The sequence below is a fragment of the Coffea eugenioides genome, chromosome 11 (assembly GCF_003713205.1).
Source record: "Coffea eugenioides isolate CCC68of chromosome 11, Ceug_1.0, whole genome shotgun sequence".
NCBI classification, from domain to species: domain Eukaryota; kingdom Viridiplantae; phylum Streptophyta; class Magnoliopsida; order Gentianales; family Rubiaceae; genus Coffea; species Coffea eugenioides.
In genome coordinates this window covers 36,242,080-36,257,355 of record NC_040045.1, presented here as the reverse complement: position 1 = coordinate 36,257,355, position 15,276 = coordinate 36,242,080, and positions in this window count along the sequence as shown.

The window sequence follows — 15,276 nt, the reverse complement described above, 5'->3', positions numbered from 1 at the left end:
TTATACCTGAACCTCACCAGAGGCTGCTTCCATCTGTGGTGCAGGCGCCGGCTTTAGAATTGAAACCGCTGCCAAAACACCTAAAGTATGCGTACTTAGGTGAGGGGGAGACACTCCCAATGATTATTTCCGCCAGTTTATCAACAGTCCAAGAGGACAAATTGATTCGAGTTTTGAGGGACCATAAGCAGGCGATAGGGTGGACTATCGCCGATATCAAGGGAATTAACCCCGCGGTATGTACGCATCGGATTCGACTCGAGGAGGGCGCTAGACCTATTCGGCAGGCTCAAAGGAGATTGAATCCTCTCATGATGGAGGTAGTGAAGAAAGAGATCCTAAAACTACTGGATGTGGGGATAATTTTTGCTATATCAGATAGCCCCTGGGTGAGTCCAGTACAGGTGGTTCCAAAGAAGGCAGGGGTGACGGTAGAGTCAAATCAGGAGGGTGAGCTCGTACCAGTCAGGAAGCCCACTGGGTGGCGGCAGTGCATAGATTATAGGAAGTTGAACGCCGTCACGAAAAAGGATCACTTTCCCCTTCCCTTCATTGATCAAATGGTAGAACGATTAGCAGGTCGAGCTTATTATTGTTTTTTGGATGGATTTTCAGGTTATTTCCAGATTGCTATCGCACCTGAGGACCAGGAGAAGACTACCTTCACGTGTCCGTTTGGAACATTTGCATACCGGAGGATGCCATTTGGGCTATGCAATGCACCTGCTACCTTCCAGCGCTGTATGGTAAGTATTTTTTCAGAATATGTTGAGAAGATTATTGAGATTTTCATGGATGATTTCAGTGTGTATGGGGAAAGTTTTGATAACTGCCTAGATAACCTGAAATTGATTCTAATAAGGTGCATAGAAGCTAATCTCGTGCTCAATTGGGAAAAATGCCATTTTATGGTCGAACATGGGATAGTTTTGGGTCATGTGGTATCGTCTAGGGGTATTGAGGTTGATAAGGCAAAAATAGATGTTATATCTACTTTACCTTACCCCGCGAGTGTGCGGGAAGTGCGTTCGTTTTTGGGTCACGCAGGTTTCTACAGGAGATTTATAAAGGACTTCTCCAAGATTGGAGCGCCCCTGTTCCAACTTTTGCAAAAAGAGGTATCTTTCGAGTTCGATGAGTCATGTAAAGGGGCGTTTGATAGGTTGAAGGAGCTATTGACCTCCTCACCTATTATCCAACCCCCCGATTGGAACCTACCGTTCGAGATCATGTGCGATGCCAGCGACTATGCCGTGGGCGCGGTGCTGGGTCAAAGAGTGGGGAAGGCAGCTCATGCCATATACTACGCCTCTCGAGCCTTGAACGGAGCTCAGTTGAACTATTCGACCACAGAAAAGGAGCTTTTGGCTGTAATTTTTGCTTTAGAGAAATTTCGGTCCTATTTGCTTGGTGCTAAGGTTATTGTTTTCTCTGATCATGCAGCCTTGCGGTATCTGTTGACTAAGAAAGAGGCGAAGCCGCGACTGATAAGGTGGATACTACTGCTCCAAGAGTTCGACTTGGAGATCAGGGATAAGAAAGGGGCTGAAAATCTGGTAGCAGATCATTTAAGTCGAGTGCAAGTCGTAGAAGAGAACATCCCATTGAGAGAAATTTTTCCCGATGAACATTTATTTTCTATTAATTTGTCTTTGCCTTGGTATGCGGATATGGTTAATTTTCTAGTTACTGACAAGTTTCCTGCAGGATGGCCTAAGGCAAAAAGGGACAAATTGAGGAGTGACGCAAGGTCGTACATCTGGGATGACCCTTACCTCTGGAAACGTGGTGCTGACCAAATCATTCGTAGATGCGTAAGTGAAAATGAATTTCATTCTATTTTAGCTTATTGTCACTCTTTTGCATGTGGAGGTCACTTTGGACCGAAGAGGACGGCTCGTAAGGTTCTTGAAAGTGGATTCTATTGGCCGACCCTCTTTAAGGATACCTACTTATTTTGTAAGTCATGTGATAAGTGTCAACGAGTAGGTAATATTTCTCGAAGGGATCAAATGACCCAAACCCCAATGATTTTTGTTGAGATTTTTGATGTTTGGGGTATTGATTTTATGGGCCCTTTTCCTTCATCTTTCGGTTTTTTGTATATATTGCTTGCCGTAGATTATGTCTCAAAGTGGGTGGAAGCAAAAGCCACCCGCACTAATGATTCTAAGGTGGTTGCAGAATTCATTAAATCTAATATCTTTGTCCGTTTTGGGATGCCACGAGCAATTGTAAGTGATCGGGGTACCCATTTCTGCAACAAGACGATTGCTGCACTTTTTAGGAGGTACGGTGTCTTGCACAAAGTCTCCACGTCTTACCATCCGCAGACAAACGGTCAGGCGGAAGCATCGAACCGGGAGATCAAGTCGATTTTGGAAAAAATGGTTCGACCTGATAGGAAGGACTGGAGTGGGAGACTTGAAGACGCCTTGTGGGCATATCGAACGGCATACAAGACACCAATCGGCATGTCCCCTTACCGTTTGGTATTTGGGAAGCCATGCCACCTCCCTGTCGAGTTCGAGCATAGAGCATTTTGGGCGGTCAAGCAATGCAACATGGATATCGAAGAGGGCGGAATTCAAAGGAAGCTACAGTTACAAGAATTGGAGGAGATTCGCAATGACGCCTACGAGAATGCTGTGATTTATAAGGAGAAAAACAAGATTTTTCATGACCAGCAGGTCTCTAGGAAGACGTTCGAATGTGGGCAAAAAGTTCTACTATACCACTCGAAGTTGAAGTTATTTCCGGGTAAGTTACGTTCTCGCTGGATCGGTCCCTTTGTTGTAACTAATGTCTTTGATTATGGTGCAGTGGAAATCCAGAGTCTAAAGACGGAGAAGAAATTTGTGGTGAATGGTCATCGCCTCAAGCCATATTATGATGAGGTTCCAGTTGAGCGGGTAGAGATGATGCATTTGGAGGACCCAATTTGCTTGGTTTAAGCAAATTATGGGTTATGTCTAGCCAAAGACACTAAAGAAAGGCGCTAGTTTGGGAGGCAACCCGAATATTAGTTTTGTTATTTCTAGTTGTTTTGGTATTTCTAGTTGTTTTTCTTTTGCATTGGGTCATTTACTCGTTGGGTAGTATCAATACTAATATTTCCTTCACTGAATCAGGAAGTGAAATCTTGGCGTGCCCACGCGGCGTTGGTGTCTCCTGAGATCAGAGGACGAAGACCAATCTTGGCGTACCCACGCGGTGTTTGTGTCTCCTGAGATCAGAGGAAGATAATCTTGGCGTGCCCACGCGGTGTTTGACGACCTAAACCTAAAAACAATAAAAAAAAAAAAAAAAAAAAAAAAACCACTTTTATTATTAGTATTATTAATACTATTCTTATTCTTATTAGTATTATTATTATTATTCTTATTATTCCTATTTTTAAAAGAGGAAGAAGTGAGTATTTTTCAGAAAAAAAAAATAATAATTTAAAAAAAAAAAAATCCCCTTTTCTCTTTTCTTTTTCCTTTTTTCTTCTTTCCTTCTTTTCTTCTTTCTTTCTTTTCTTTCTTTCCTTTCCTTTTCTCCTTCTTCCCCGCAGCTCCTCGCGCGCGACAGCCGTGCGACTGCCGTCAGCCGCGCCACCAACTCCCCACCAGCTCGCGCGCCTCTCTCCTCTGCGCTGCGGCCCACCGCCTGCCGATCTGCTCCACCTGCACGCCACCACCAGCCCGTCGAGTCCACGCAGCCCACAGCCAGCAGTAAAGCGCGCGCAACCTCCCTCCTCCATCACCAGCTCAGGCCGCCGTCGATTTCCTCCTCCCGCGCGCCGTAGCGCGCCGCCAGATTCCAGCCCACCAGTTCGCCCAGCTGCGGCCAAGAGCGCCACCAGCGCGCCGTCCAGCCAGGCAGCAGATCCTGCTCGGTGGCCTGTCCAAGCTCCACCCGTGCGCGCCGCCAAATCTCAGCCAACCACCGCACCCCTGTCCAGCCACGTGCAGCCGAGCGCGCCTCCATAGCTGCCGTACGGTGCCGCTCATCCACGCCAACAGCTTCTCCTCCTACGCGAGTTCTCCTGCCCCGCACCACCTGTCCAAATTAGGCAGGTGGAGGTATTGTTTGCTTTTCCTCTTTCGCAATTTCTAGAAGCTAATTGCTGGATTTGATTCGCAATTGGGATAATTTTCTTTATTTGTCATTTGCTGTCTCTTGGAATTTCGCCTGCCCATTTTGGGGTTGGGTTTCCTTGCGGGCGTGTCGGGCAAATTAATTCATTGCGTAATTTCTGCTGTTGCTGGGATTGCTCGCTCCTTAGGTTAATTGCTGCTAGATTGTTGGCCGTCTGAATCAATTCTTCCTTGTGTGACATTTGTTGAGATCTGCTTACTTCAAGTAGTTGAGTTCATGGCTCTTTTGTTTTGTTAATTTTTAACTTGTGGCCCTTGAAGTGACATTGGCTGGGCATTTTTCTGCGTCTGTTTGTTGAATTGGAGGGCTACTGTGTCCCTTCCTTTGCTAATTGCTGATTGCTTGTGCCTAATTAACCTACTTGGGTTATTTGGAGTAGTATTGCACGTTTGGGCTGTTTTGTTCTTATATTGGATTCTATTGGGACTGTTGCTCTTTATTATTTGCATTTGCTGTCTTGATGAGAGTTGTTATAGCCTGAGGGTGCTTGCATTGCTTTCCTGTCTGTGCACCAGTGGTACTGGTGGTAGTTTTGCTTTCCATTTCTTCATTCTCTTTGCTGAACTGTCTCTCAATTCTCACCATTTATTGCTGCGATTGCTGGTTGAATTTGGGGGCGCCCGTGACGCTTATATTTGCTTATTGGGGGCGCCCGTGACGCTTATACTGCTACTTGGTTGTTTTGGTTTGCCTGTTGGTCACCATGGTGAAGTCTCGATCTTCTTCTAAGTCTAGGACCCCTAGGACTTCTCAGCCCCCTCCACCCCAGCGTTCCATTCCCGCCTCTGACCCCTCGCACGATCCTTCCTCCTCTGGGAGGCGGGCTCGTCTTGGGAGACAAAGAGGCGTCCATATCTCTGACCCTGCGCATTTTGGGGGTCATTTGGACTTCACTAAGGTCGCCGACAAGCAGCGATATGCTATTTGTTGTGAGCGGCAGATCACTCCTTGTCGTTATCGGGACCCCGCCACCTTGGGCCTGCTAAATATTAGCGTCCCTTTTCACGATTTGATTGAGGCCATCGGGTGGCGCCCCTATTCTCGTATAACTGACCTCCCAGCTTTTGTTGAATTAGTTAGGGAATTCTATGCCACATTTGAATTCGACCTTCCCACTGGTTACACAGTTTCCACTCCTAATGTCATTCGTTTCCGTTTAATGGGCCAGGAATTCCACCATTCCATAACCGACTTCAACCTGGCCTTTGGTTTCATTGATCCTGCTTATGCTGAGTCTAGGGAGTATGCCGAGAGTGCATGTGACTATGTTCAGCCGTTTTTCTCCCGCTATCGCTTTATTTGGGATGAGATGTCCGTAGACAGGGATAACTATGACCCTCGTCTATCTAAGGGTTCTTATCTGAAGGACCCGGCCTCTCGCTATATCCACCGTTTTTTGGCTTACAGTTTCTCGGGTAGGCGAGATAGTTCCGGCATTTTGTCTAAGCCGGAGTTTTTCTTTATATGGTGCATGCATAACAATATTAAGGTTAACCTTGGGTGTTGGCTCGCTTCTCAGTTCAAGTCCATTTTGCCTAAAAAGAAGCGCCCCTTGATTCTTGGATCTTACATTACTCACTTGGCTATTAATTTGCATGTCCTTGATATTTCTAACCACAACTTGCATATAGCCTGTCAAATGGAGCCTTTGCATATTCCGTGTTTGGAGAAAATGGGCTTAGTTCGGGAGGGCGACAATGGTTGGGAGGTTGTTCCCCCGGGACCGCTACACCCTCCGCCTCGTTCAGCATTTGCCGGTGCCTCCACGGTAGGCAGTGATCCCGGTCCATCTTCCTCCGCTCCCCCGCCTTCCGCCCATACGAATGAGGAATGGAACCAGCTGCGCAACACAGTCGAGCGGCTTGAGATTCGGCAGAAACACATGGACATTAACATTCACAATATGGCGCAGAATCTAGCGGCATTTATGCAACAGGCCGGGTTCCCTCCGCAGTTTCCGCCCAACCCCCCCTTGTTTTGACGACGTCAGGGAAGTACCGTTGCCCCTTCCGTTTTCTCTGCTATTATATTATCACATTGAGGGCAATGTGCCATTTAGGTGTGGGGGGGGTCGGTTTGGGTGCTAGATATTTTCAATCTTTCGTTTTTGGGATGTTTTTCCTATGTTTTTTGTTTAAGTGTCGTTTTTCTGTTGAGGTGTTGTCCCTTTAGTCCCTTGTGGGTGTCTTTTCTTTTTTTGTTATCTCGGTGAATATTTTGGCAGCTCATTTTTTTTTCATTGCTAGTGGTAGTTTATACTATGAATTGGGTTTTAGTGGCGAGTAAAAGCACGCTGTCTTGGTGAATGCTTTGAGTTTAACGACTGGGTGCAATTTATGGTTAACTTGTCTAGGCAATGCAAATATTTTGTTGGCAGTGTTGTCTGGATTGGTCTCCTGTCGACCTTAGTTCTCCATATTTAGGAAATGACGCAGGCTATGATCTTTAAATACTTGGTATTTTGGTGTTATTGGTGAATAACGTATGGCTTTACTCCGCTAGTGTCGTCACCCAGTAACCGGGGGTCTTCACCACACGTGTCGGCTCTCGCGTCAAAAAGTGGCGATAACTATGAGTAAGTGGTCCTGGAGCTGTGAAAAGTTGAGTAACTGGGCTCTTTCATCTAAAAATGTCAGAGTTCACGTCAAAAGACTTGAATAGCTCGGGACTAAGCATTTTTCGTGTGATTTAAATAAAAAGAAAAAAAAAAGAAAAGAAAGAAAACAAAAAGGAAAAAAATCAGATGTGGCAAATATGTGAGTTTATGATCATGTTAGCCTGCCGATCCTTGGTTCGTATTGTTGAGATTTTGGTTGCCAGTTGACTTAATTATTGACTGCTGCTAGTTAATATTTGGATTTCCTAAGCGAATTAGCCATGAATTGGACAAGTCTAGGAACTTAGGAGCTAACCGGGGGAGATATGTCTTGACACTTAGCCACTAAATCTTGATTTTTGGGTATAAGCACAGCTGGCAACGATAATGTGAAAGCTAGCCTATTTTGAGTTGAGATGTCCCCATGCTTGAGGGCAAGCATGATTCAGGTGTGGGGGGAATTGATAGGGTACAATTTGTTAGTAATTTTATTATTAATTTCCCCTTTTATCCCTGATAAATATTGTGTTAATTGCTGATATTTACTCATATTTGGTATGTGGACTTAATTTCAGGAATAATGCAGAAAACTACCAAAAGGAGGGATTTTATGGAAAATATGGAGACTTCTAAGGGCTTCAATGCTTGGGCCCTTGAATTGGTGGGGACCACAAGCTAGTGGAAGGCATCTAGTCATTTGGACTCTAAAAAGAAAGCTACGGAAGGAGACTTGGGGCAAGAAGTACTTGGAAGGCTTTGTCCACATGTGTGGGGACCACGTAGAGAGCCTTTAGTTATCTTTCTTTTGTGGCTTAAATAGGGATAACGTAGAGTAGCAGAGGGATATCTCTAGTTTAGTCTTTTAGTTTAGTTTTAGTGTTCCCTTCTTCTGACTGGCCTCTGACACACGCCAGGTGTTCGACAAAATTCCCCAACGGGAAAAACACATTTTATTCTTTGCTTCTTAATAGAAAACGCTATGCTTTTGCAATCCATTAATTCGTGTGATGATTTAATTATGCGGCGTGGCTAAGTCTTCCATCTAGTCAAGGGTCAACTCGACGGCGCAGTCCCGAAAATCTGTGAGATCTAATTAGTTTTCACGCGTTCCTATATCTATTAATATTTGCATGTTGTCTGATTTAATTTTCATGGGATTATTTTATTAATTGGATGTCAAGGGCCCGATGTTCAATGTGATTCATTAATCTCGTGCCAATTTAGTCAATTAAATCCGTAATTGTTTGATTGATTAATATTAGTGGCAACTGGTGTGTTTACACATTAGGGGAACGTGCAATCTAGTTTAAATAACCCTCGTAGCGTGTTATTGATTAGGGCTAGGTTTTTCTGGTTATTAAGGCAATTGGAAAATTAATTCCTACGGTCGTACCTAGGAGTACTTTTCTGGTTAGGGGTGATTAATGGTCGTACCTTGGTCACCTATAAATTAAGGAAAAATTGGTCATTAGATTTCATCGATGGCTATAACTAGCCTATTAATAAATTAAGTGAACCTCTCTTGCATCAATGATCGGATAAATGGACTGTGCCTGAGTAGTTGTAACCTTGGCTAGAATTTATTTATTCCTGATTAAATTCCTGCTATATTTGCGCTAGTGATTTATTTATTTTTAATTAAATTGTTTAATTATTTTTAGTTTCATTCCGGTGAAATCCCCCCTTATCAATTGGACTTTAAAAAGAGACAGATATCCCCAGTCCCTGAGGAGACGACCCTACTTGCCACTGTTTACTATTTAGTAATTTTTGTCAATTAATTAATTCTGGTATATCGGGTTAAGCAAACTCTTCGGGAACAGGGTGAATCAAGTAACCCATTGCACACCTAGAGTCCCTGCTCCAGTACCTAGGATTAATTATTGACTGCTTTTAGTGGTATCTAGGTTCTATATTTATTATTATTATTGCACAGGCTGACGACCTGCCAGGTAGTCTTATTTGTCTTCTTTCTGATGATGATGATGATGGTAGTGCTATTCCTTATCTGTCTGATGATGATGGTGGTAATGGTGTTTATTTTTCTTGTCTTGACGATGATGGTGGTAAAAGTGATGATGTTTACTTTTCTTGTTCTGACGGTGGATATGATGATGATGGTGATAATGATTGATTTTTTTGGACAAGGTTTGCCGACTCTGTACTATCAAACTTGCGTATTATGTTGTCTACCATCGACATTCAAGATAAAGATCCTTATGTTACTTGGAAACAAGTCTCTGCCTTGTACAAGAGCTGGAATTAATTCGGGGATTACATTCCTGGTGTATGTGGTAGTAGTCTTGACATCCTAGTAGAAGTTAGGGGTGGGCACGAGTCGGGTACCCGTCTCGAATGGTACCCCTGTGACCTGCTCCTAACATTGATAACAAGATCTATTGAATCATTAACATTAAGAGCTTGAATTATGAATCTATGATAAGCCGCAAGCAGCACCAATTGACAGTTGATACACCTGACTAAACATAAGACAAATGATGCAACACTTAGTCCTACTTTCATATAGCCATCATAAGTTATTACAATGTTTATTTTTATTGTTGTAGTTGGATTCCAAGAGTTTACTACAGAGGAGGAGGATGAGGAAATTAAAGTGTAAGCAAACTCAGGGCGAACCAAAATTAAACTTTGGAAACAAACAAACTCTGGAGTGATCCAATCAAATCTTTCGTGAGTAGGCAAATCCTTTACAGTCCTATCATCAGCTTTCTTTCCCTTATTTTGTTGGCAATGTTATTGTTGAAAACTCAAAGTACATAAGCCATCATAGTCTAAACGCATTCAACAAAATCGACACTCGAAGAGCAAGAAGTAAATAAATGATAAATATATTGGAATAGCATAATACAATCAAAGAGCTCACATCAATCAATAAAATGCTGCTCACACCAATCAATAAGCTCAGAAGGTTATTGCTATTACAGTATATAACGTAACATTCAATGAATGTTAAATCAAATCACACATTTGTAAAATGTCTCACAATTATCAAGTTATCCATCACAGTTCAGTCCTGTACTCAAGATGCTCATTCTAGAACAATATAACCTACTATTAAGTACTATAAAAGGAGAGATAACATTACTGAACAATTGTAGAAAAGAAAATCATAAAAAAAGAACTACTTAGATGATCATCAAACTCATCCAGCATTCACATAGAAAATCTACAGGTGTCCCAAAATCTCTGCCACTATTCCATATAAGTCCAGGGAAATGCATATTTGTTGTAGCTTGAGACATTACCATTACCTACATATTTTTCATTAAAACTAGATAAATTTTCAATTGCTTTTGCTATTTCTTCATTTTCTTGTTGAACAGTATTCTAGTAAAACACAGGCTGACACGAAGCACAATGATCTCACTCCATCAGAGTCTGAAAAGTGGGGATCAAGACAACTCAAGTAATAAGGTTAAAAAAAATCCACATAGAATATTACCCAGAATCCGAGCCAGAATTCTTCTGAGATTTGGGGATATATTTCTTAAACGATTTGAACACATCTGCACAAGTCCTCCAAAAACCTTCAGAAAGTATTGCTGACCGAATGCTATCAAACAACTTGCGAATCTGCCAAAATAAGAACTATGAATAAGAAGATCTATCAACTCTAAAGTAAATCAAGACCCAGCAAACAGAATTTTCAGTTATATAAACCTATTTCAAAGATATAAATCTACTTCAGAGAACAAACATAGAAATCTGTTTATTAAAACCCATCATTTTGTGATTTAGAATGCTTTCCTATTGCAATGAGAGAAGTGTTTTTCTGTTTCGAGGAGGAGATCTAGAGTATATTGAAAAGGTTAAATAGAATAATTTCCCTAGCCTCCCTTAAGACAAAAAATGCCTAATTCTTATTTTATCCCTAAAATTTAGGGATGGCAATTGACGCAGGTGCCCATAGGGGACTAATGGGGCGGGGAAAATTTTTCCCCACGTTTAGAAACAAGGTGGGGGCACCCGTTAAAAAAATTATTAAATATATAAATATATATGTATATAATTATATATATAATATTTAATTTATTTAGTTACAAACTTATAATAATTATATTATTAGTTATATGTATTATATAATGTATATTAGTATATTTAATATAATTAATATTATCAATTATACTAATAATTATACATGTGTACTGATAGAAATTATTAATTAGTTATACTAAATTTACTAATACATTTATACTAAATTCCTAATTACACATAACATAATAATACTTTTTCTATAAAAAAAAACATAATAATCGTATTTGTGTCAAAAGTGAAAATTTAACTACTTTAGTCGTATTTGTTTTATAATGTTAGATTGCATTCAAATAGTTTTTATTTGATTATTTTTAAGAGTTTCAATTGTGAAATTACAATGGATAATAACTTGGTAATGTGTTGATATTTTAGTACTTGATTATTTGCTAAGTTTGACTATAATGAAATTATATGACAAATTATATCACTATATATAATGATATTTTAGTACTTGATTATTTGCTGTTGCATGTGGGGGTGGGTACGGGTTGGACACCCGCCCCTAACATGATTTGGCTGACCCTACTCTAATATATCGAATCAGCCATTTTCCGACCCTAACCCACTTCTAATGTCTCCAGGTACCCGAAAAATGGGACGGGTTATAGGGTACCCATCCCTAAAAATAAAAAAAAAAACCTATTTTCCAATTAAAAAAATAGTTTTCCACTTAATAGCAACATGTTTTCCAATATAAAAAAACCTGCTTTCCAATTAATATTGGAAGAGATATTGTAATCAAAATCCATACATCACCATTCTCACACATTTCATCCAACAATCAAACCAATATCATAAATTTAGTATATATTAGAATTATAATATCTAATAGATAAAACAAAATTTCATGATAATTTTTAGTACATCACCATTTTCACATATTTCATCCTTCTACAACACAACAAACACAAGAATAATAAGTATTCGGCAACTATCCCAACTTTTTAAGGATGTTATGGTACAAGATTTCATCCCAAATGAGTCGACTGTGGAATCAAATTCGAAAAAGAATTGAACAAAGTTAATTATTTTTGGAGAAAGTATAATTCAAATAAGTTTGAAAAATCTTCCTCAACTTCCATATATCTTTGGAATAACCTTATGGCATTAAAAGGTGATGAAAAAGAAAAATAAATTTCTTACACTAAAATAAAAGAGAGAAATTTAAGAGACATAATTACAATAAAATAAATCAAATAAATAAATAAATAAATGACACAAATTTTTAATTACCTAGCTAACAGAAAATTGGAGCTTCAAACACAAATCTTTGATTAAATGATGAAAAATTTGCAAGAAAGATTGATGGAGGTAGAATAAAAATGAGGATGAAAGGGATGAATAATTCTTATGATAGAGTTTCACAAATTTTCCTTCATTTCCTTCATTTGGTTCAGACTTCATTGAGAATATTCGCTTTCTTCAGACAAGATGAGGAGAGGCGGATCATATGGAATTAGAATATGATACTATGAGCCACTTCACTTACATTTAGGATTAAAATTATAAAATTATAAAATGGCCCCTAATTTTTTAATATTTATATAATATACCCTATCGGTCGAGTACCCACGGGTTTTGATAGGTTACATTTTTATCGTAAAATTTATGATTATTTTCCTCTTTTATTTTACCAAATATTGCATTAATTAATGAATTTTACTTATATTTGATAATTATGTTGATTGTAGCGATTCAGAGCGAAAAAGAGTTAAATGAATTTTAACTAATTTCTATATAATTTGGCATGGACTCATTAAAGTCTAATTCTGCACGTTTGGGAAGTTCGGGATTTGGTATGTGATCTCCAAATTTCGAATTGAAGTTGCAAGAGTCAGATGTTTCATCGGATGGATAGCATTTGATTTCTACTAGGATGCTAGCTACCTTGTTTACCAAGACGTTTCCTCTATGTTTGGGATAAGATCCGATTTGTTACACTTTGATTCCTCTAAGTAGCAGTAGTTGATTAGTACTAGGAATGAAGACCAGGAGGACTATCATTTCTTTATTGTTTCTTTTCTCCAAGGGGCAGCAGACTAGTAGTCATATACTTTCTTTCGGCCGCAATAGACAAGAAGAAACGTTCTCTTCTTTTTCCATGGAGAGGAGCTAAACTTCTTTTCTAGTCAAGGAACAACGGAGGATGTGGTTTATCTAAAATTGTGAGATCGAATTGATTATTTTTATTTTTTTATTTACTAGTATTCATACGTTCTCTGATTTAATTTCTTATGGTTATTATTTTATTTGAATATCAAGGGCGCCCGATATTTAATTAATCTAATAACCTTAAACCAGTTAGAGCAGTTTAATATGTAATTATTTAATTACTTTAAATTAGTGGTGCTGGCATGATTGGATTTGTGTCAGAGGAACGTATGGACTAATTTAAAATAACCCTCATAGCGTGTTATTTAGTTAGAATAGGGCTTCTCTAATTCTTAAGACAATTGGAAAATTGAACTCTACAATCATATCTAGGATTATTTCTTGAGTACAGAAGTGATTAACAGTCGTACCTTGATCACTGATACAGTAAGGAGAAATTGATTGTCATCGTTTGTTTGGCAGTTATAACCAAGATTTGTAAAATCGGGATCCTACGTAGGATCAATTTTAGTTTCACAGAATCGGATTGTAGGATCGTAAAATCCTATCAAAAGCTCCTAAATTTACTAAATTAATGAATTTAAATTCATATACTATTTTGTACATCCTAAAAGATATCAAATAAATAAGTTACTCATAAATATATAGTATTTTTTACTTACTGTCTGACAAGTAATAAAGAAGAGAACATAAACAGCTATCTGTCATGATTTGAAGTCTTAAAACCAAATGCTTTATAGTTTATACAATCATAATTTCAAACATAAAATAATTATCAACCTCCACAAATATTAAAATTCCAAACATCCAAATCCAAGATTTTCAAGATCAAAATTAACTACTAAAATGTCATCTGTCAAGTTTAAACAAACATGAAAAATAAAAAATAAAATAGTAACAATTCATCATTTTCAAGTATCGTAATAATTCAGAAATACATTAATTTATAACCAATCATTTTCATCAAATTCATTATCCCCACAACTCACATTATCAAAATCATTATTTTCCCAATTATCTTTACCATTCCAATTCTCTTGGGATTCATCTTCGGCATTATCTTCATCACCATTCAAAGTAGTATTATCCAAATCATTAGTTTCCATTTGAACATCATTTTCGGGTTTTGAATATGCTGTAAGCCTATAACAGCTACTTACTAGGTGCGAATAAGACGGTTGAGTTGTCCACCAAGTGTGTTTCGCTGTAGACATGCTTATCGACGTTGCAACAAAAAAAAAAAAATCAAACAAGCCAAAGGAAATTTGGAAGCAAAAGGTGAACATTACCAAAGAGCAAGCCTGGAAGGAACGAGAATACTTCAAAATAATGGAGCCATGCTACTATCTAGGTAATTAGCCCAAAAGATTTGAATTTAAAATAGCGTTTGTTTGAACCTACAGGGCATACAAGCATTCTCATGCTATAGAATCACAAAAATGAAATTAGCAGCTCATTTCTACTCTTTAGGCCAACCAAAATGCCGAACACATAGTCTGGACTGAACCCAGCTGATGAACTAAAAGAAAGAAGAAGAGAAAAATGGCTTAAGCTGAAAGAGGGATTGGCTTTACAGCACTTCTTATTCACTGGAATGCCATCCTCACACGTTCCTTGAGGCCTTCATTTTCACTTTCCACATCTCCACTTTGTTTATCAAGTTGTGCGATGTTGCCGTCAACACTTATCCCCAGTTTACATTCTCCCCAAATTTCACATCTCTAAAAGAAGAAACAAGGAGTACATGTACTATTTTTTCAGCTTTCCTTGCATCTTCTTCCTGAGGTTCTGATTCCACTACCACCTTATATTGGGGAAATCGGGTAACTTCCCACTCAACTGATTCAACTAGTGATTAAACCGATTCAGTAATTCTCAAGAAAGATCGTTAAAATAATCTCCTTAGACAGAATTACTATTCCAAGTAAATTCCCAGGAAAAGTTGGAGGGGTCACAAGCGGTCCCACTTAAAACCCAATCTCCTAGACAAAATTTACGTGTACGGTGTATTATCACAACTAGACCCGTGTATACAGAAATAATATGTACACACGAATAAAAAAAATACACCCAAATGAACCGTATAAACTACTACAAATATACCCGACAAATATATATTGAATACTATACTACAATAGAAAAGAAACTATTAAACAAATACGGAATAAATAAAAAGAGATAAGGAAAGAACGCACCCGAAAATTGATAACGGAGTTCAACCAATTTTACCTACTCTCCGAGCACCACTCAAGCAGCCTGCTTTTATAATTTAGGAGAAGAAAGATTTACAAAAGAATTAAAAAATCCTTTTTGGGTAATTCTTTTGTTGGTATTTTTGGTACATTTGAATTGAGGAGAGGGAGTGATTA